This window comes from Thunnus thynnus, chromosome 4 (genome assembly GCF_963924715.1).
Source record: "Thunnus thynnus chromosome 4, fThuThy2.1, whole genome shotgun sequence".
NCBI classification, from domain to species: domain Eukaryota; kingdom Metazoa; phylum Chordata; class Actinopteri; order Scombriformes; family Scombridae; genus Thunnus; species Thunnus thynnus.
In genome coordinates this window covers 32,598,496-32,604,633 of record NC_089520.1, presented here as the reverse complement: position 1 = coordinate 32,604,633, position 6,138 = coordinate 32,598,496, and positions in this window count along the sequence as shown.

Here is a 6,138-nt window from a genome sequence, read left to right as displayed (position 1 = left end):
TTAACTACTTGTTTTGTGACGTTGAGCTCTGTGTGCTGTTCGGATGTCGACTGGGGGGAAAATGATGTGCCAGAGGTGTTGGTGTGTAATAATCAGCAGTACTCAGTGTCTGCCACTCAGTGGTGCTGTGTACAACAGCAGTTGTACATTATTTTTATGTGTCATTTTCTCATTTGATGAACAGACTGCAGATATCAGTTTAGTTATCAGACACTGATTGCTAGAAATGTTTTATCTAAAATGTACAGAGCCATGCTTAACATAAATAAATTGTGTGTTCCCCCCAGGAGAGATGGGCAACTGATATCCACATCGACACCTATCTTTAATTCTGGACCACTATGTGTCAGAAAATAGAAATATATTTAATAAATAAATAAACATAAAATACATTTAAGAAAAATACATATTTTTAAATATACAATAGAATTAAATGAAAAATAAAACAAAAAGGAGAAAAAAACAAAGACCCACAGGATGTACATTTATATCAATATCCAATAATGAAATGCCCAAAACAAACAGACAACATAGACGTGACATTAAAGGTAAAAAAAAAAAAAAAAAAAAAAGGTTTAAAGGTGAATGAGTGTTTTGGGGCATGTGAGAGCATTGCATTGAAAGAGTAGTCCACCAATTCACCATTGCAGTATTGTAACATTGTCAGGCTCACAATGCTTTTTTTTTCCAAAACAAAAGGATCAAAGTCAATGCAGCAGAATCAGAGATACTATTGAACCTGTTGCTCTGTTTTTTCTTTTTATCTTAAAGTTTGTCTTCTATATTTCTCTTATTGTCAATAAATCTCATGTGCAGAGCCAAACCAACAATGAATGGATCCTACTTCCAAGTATATTGTGTCTATCCAAAGCCTGATGTGTTGTATTCTTCAGTACTTAAGTTTTTTGACAAATTTACAATGAACAGTGTAGCACAACAAGCTAGCGAAGCTCTGTAAACAGAACTGTGTTCCTGTGTATGCACAGTGGCGTCTGCCGTACACAGAACTGCTCTCCTCTTCATGGTGAAGGTACATGTCAGCCAGTGCAGTGGTGTGGCTCATTGATATGTTTAATAGTATTTAGATTAAGATTTATTAGACTTTGGACACACACACAACACTTGTAAGTAGGATCAGTTCATTGTTGGTCAGGTTTGTTGACCATAAGAAAAATATAGAAAATTAGAGAATCTCAAGAGGATTAACACCCAATTCTGCATTTCCTTTCAGCTCTACAGAGCAATTTAGCATCTTTTCGCTCATTATTTTAGTTTTACACCCTGCAACTTTACTGTTTTGGTTCACTCTCACTGCTCTCATCAGCCTAGTTTCAAAATGTTATTTAAAAAGCTCTGATAAACCGACAGTATGCTACCTATTCAAAGCCAAGTACATTGTGGGTAATGTACGCGCTAAACAGTAGTCACAGTTAGCGACTAGCTGGTGAACAAAATGAAACATTTAGCAGCTAAAGCAGCCAGGTATTTCCTTCAGGAGTTGGCGGAGAGAAAAACAGAGCTAAAAGGAGAATTAATATTGGACTTACACTCATCAGGTGGACAGAAACTCTAGATGATGTTGCTCTGTCTCAGCTAGATGTGTAAATATGCAACTGCTCACTAAAGCATTAGCTATAACTTTAGAAAGTGATAATATGTCGATGCTGTGAACAACTTCTGCTGCCACCAAGTGGCCAAAAAGTAAATGAATGCAGCTTTAAAGACAAGTAGACATCTTTCAACGCTATACCAGACCTGCCAACCTGTATGCATTTTGACCTCAAAATACGCTGGTACAATCTGTCACTCTAAACTATGCAAAAAGCTGGTGACGCTGGAACAGCAAGAGGTAGCAGCGCCTAGCCCGCTGAAAAGCAAAAGAGGAAGAAGAAGAGTTCAACCAATCATAGTGACAGATTCATTCCCTCTGCCGTCAGCCAGATATCAAGCAGGAATGACAAATGTGTAATGTCATTTCAAGATAAAAGCAAATCAACAGCAACATACATCAAGTTGAAATTATGAATTGAGTTAACTTTAGTTAACACAGACTTGCCAATGTTGGGAAAATATTTATGTTAATGTTACGTTATTTGCATTAATGTGATTGCTTCTGTAGTTTCAACAGCCATGTTCATATTCAGCCTGTATTGTTATTAGGTCATCATGCCATTAAATATGGTAATAGACTACTTATAATGAAAACAGTTGTATTAACCAGCTCTAAAATATTTATTTCATCGTTGCCACAGAATAGTCTGTATAAGCTGGTTGGGGTTGTACGGTTACATTGTCGTCATCTTTTCAAATTAGCTGAAAATAGTATTTTCAAAAATCAATTTTGATTAGTGTGGAGGTGTAAACAATAGAAACTATAAAAATGCAGCAGTAGTGGTGGGTTAATGTGGAGCCTAAGTGAAATTATGTTCTCGGTAAGCTATGTCTAGGCAGGTGAAAGACATGGACAAACAGGCATAAATGACCAACTAACAGTACTGGCATCTGCAGATGTTATTGTAAACAATCTGTTAATAGTATCAAGAATTTTCATATTAGTGCATTCTTCACTTTTTTTGTCTATTTGACTGCTGCATGTATGCAAATGATATACTGTTATGTGTGTGTATGCAAATTATGTACAATAACTCATTGAGTGAACAGCGGCGGTTTGCATCTAACGCATCTAGGTCACCAAAGTGGTAAAAATTGTCCAGGGTTTGCAGGTCTGCTATACTTCCACCGCAGCTCAACAGGGAAATACTGTCCGAGGAAACACTAAGAGGGAATTTAATGCTAAAAAGACTGTAAATATGGCAGATACTTGATATGACTAACTCAGACTGCTGAAGCCTCATATAAGCTTCACATCAACTTTTAAATGCATCTTTGCACAAAGAGGATTTTGGCCTCCATCACTTACACTGAAAGCACATTTGGAGGGGATCTTTTAATAGCCAGTATGAACAGGAGGAATGATTACAGCGAGGAAAACCTCTTTCACTGTTCATATGGACATCTGACTGACTGTTGTTTTAAGACAGATTTGAAAAATTGTGGACCTGTCCTTTGAAGGACAGACAACAAATTCTGTGGTGGAACTGTGACTTCCTGTCCACATTACACATCCTTCTCACAGACATGAAATTTCTGTGTGTGGCAGAAATAAATAGCTGACATTCATCACTCAACAGTGTGCGTATGTGTGAGCGGCATCTTTCTGTGCTTCCTTTTCTACAGCTGGCGTATCTATATCTAGGCTCCTTAGCACCTCGTATTGCTACTGTATTAACTCTTCACAGAGAATATTGCGCACACTAACATACACAAAAAATGAAATTCAGGACAGTGAAATATCTTGGAACAGCCAGCAACATGGCCATCATGCCCAGAACAACAGAGTGAGTAATTCTGATTTTATTCATCACCATCTGCTTTTCACTCCCAACATGGTCAGCACTGTTTACAACACTTTCTTTCCTTCCATTCACTCAAGCCACAGTTTTCAGCTTGGTCCACATGGTTACAAATGTTTGCTTCCACAGCAGTTTATTAGCAGGATATAGCTGTAAGGTTTATGATAGCTTCAGAAAACAACATATTACATCAGAGTGACTTTTGTGTTCTAGGATTTTTATAGTCTATCCTATAAGCTTGTGTCTGACAAGTTTGGAATGAACAGCAAACGGTGTAACTTTCACTTGCTGCCATTTCGAAGTATGAATTTCAAACGTAATTTTCAGAGCTTCTGTGGATAGGTATAGGCTACAAACTCAATACAAGTACATGCGTAATACATGAATGCAATTTGGGCAAGGCACATGTGTTATAGCTGTGGTCTGCAGTGACATTTGCCCTGTGCACCAAACCAGACAGGCTTGCCTCCACTGCACCTGCAAGCCAGCAAGCTAGCCAATACAGAATTGCAAAAAAAAAAAGGAAAATTGATGCTGAAGGAAGACAATTTCAAGAGAGGTGGGAGACTGAGTATTTCTTTACTGAGTGTAAAGAGAAGCCCATGTGTCTTATTTGCCATGAGATGATCTCAAAGATCGCTTTTACATCAGGATGTACAGGATGTATTTTGTTTTATTAAATGCCGCACACAACCATTGAATTGTCATATTCAGGCCTGTGAAACAGGTTGTTGTGAGTTGGCTGTGTGGTAGCCTACTTGTAAGAATGTAATCAGAATGCATTCTTTTGCTTGACTAAATGCTATGATGGCTAAGCAACTTTTTTATTGACTTTTTTGTAAGAATAAACTCTCAAACTGTCATTGGAGTTTCAACAGAGCATAATGGGATAAAAAGTCTTTCACTTTACAGCCTTTATTCCCTGTGAGTGAGAATCTGCTAACCTGTCGTCAGGAGGGCGTGTCCTATCATTGTTTCACTTGCGCACACACAAACTGCCAAATGCTGCTGAGCTTTAGAGGGAAGTTGTGATTACAACAGGTGAGCTGCTGCTGGCGTTTCTAACCACTGGTGTTCCTTGAGGAGAGAGCAAAGGGCTTTTATGAGGCAAGTGAAACAACTGTGAGTTGCTTATTGCTGAATGCTTAAAAGTGTGTCAGAGAATGAAGGTTTGACAGAAACAAGAGGTTCTTGTTTAATGAGTGACTGAACTTCACAACACATTGGGTGTCAAGTGAAAGACAAGGAACTGATGGAGGGGTTGTTATTTGAAACAAACTGCTTTTATTTTTAGAAATGTCTATGTGCCATACTATTGGTCGCATGTTAATGAAGCCTGTCATTCTCAGTATTAGAACAGTACATAGTAAACATTATATGTATTGTCAACAGCAAACGGAGTGACTGGTAGTCAGTACTTATGGTAGACAGATTATTCACACCCAGGAACACACCTCAAATCCCAGCTGCTTTTGTCTGAAGCATAAAGGTCAGACAGTTAAGAAACTGCTGTTGCGTTTGTGCAATGAATTGACACAAGGATTCATGTTACTTGTGGCTAAGAAGAGAAATCCTGATCACATGGTGAGTCATCTCAACTGCCTAAAGGTGACTTTATGTCCCCATTTCTATCTGGCATTAACATACCATCTTGCCATCATACCATATCCTATCTTGATAGGATATCCAGATACAGATGGAAAAACACATTAGTGGAAGGTGTAAATGGACAAAAAACATGTTACTAATGGAAAGTGAATGTTCCAGCCAGACCTCGGGCCTGTAACACTGAGTAAGATTAGTGGGTTTGCCAGCTATCTTTGGGCTTAATTCATGAATTCATGAAGCTGGCTCACTTTTTACCGAGATTAAATCACCATGGTAATTTACGCTGAACAGCTAATTAATTCAGATGATCAGATCACAACCTGTCATCATTCTGACCACTTACCAATCAGATCACTGGAAAAAAGAGTCATCATTCCTACAAGATCTTGACATGGACAAAAGTATGAGTTCACAATAGAGTGACAAGTAAAAAAGAGCAATATAGCCTACTTTATATTCTTATGGGTCAGTAGAAACATTTTATTGTTATTATTACTTTTATTATTATTATTACTTTTATTATTACTTTATGTGCATGACATATTTAGAAGATTTTTTTCATCATCCAACTAAACAGCAAAAAGTACTCACTATACACTAAAGTCATATAATCATTCACACACTCATTTTAAGCCTTAACCTACTTTTAATATTTGGAAATTATTTCTAGTGTCTCTACATCTTCTTATTCTGTTGTATGATTATTTTGTTTACTTTGATTTTGTTGAATATGACTTTTTGCTGTTGTCAAAACAGAACTTTCCTGCAGATAATAGGTATCACCATTTCATCTTATATCATATTCAGTACTTCATTTATGGTTCTGCTGATGTCACTCATAATTAACAACCCCACCTCATTCACATGAACGTGCTTGTAGCTGGAAAATCCAGAGTTGACTGTGCTAGTTAATAACCAGCTTTGTGTTACTGGTTATTCAGGATTGCCAATGTTAGGCTCAGAGAAGCCAGGTCACCCAAAGAGAGCTAGACTAAGTTGAACTTGCTTCATGATACAGGTCTCTCATCTAGAGGTGGGAACTGGCTAGTCTTCCTTTGCAAAAAAAAAAAAGATCTAAAAATTAATGATGCCTGTCCATTCCATTGCTTTCCTTGAT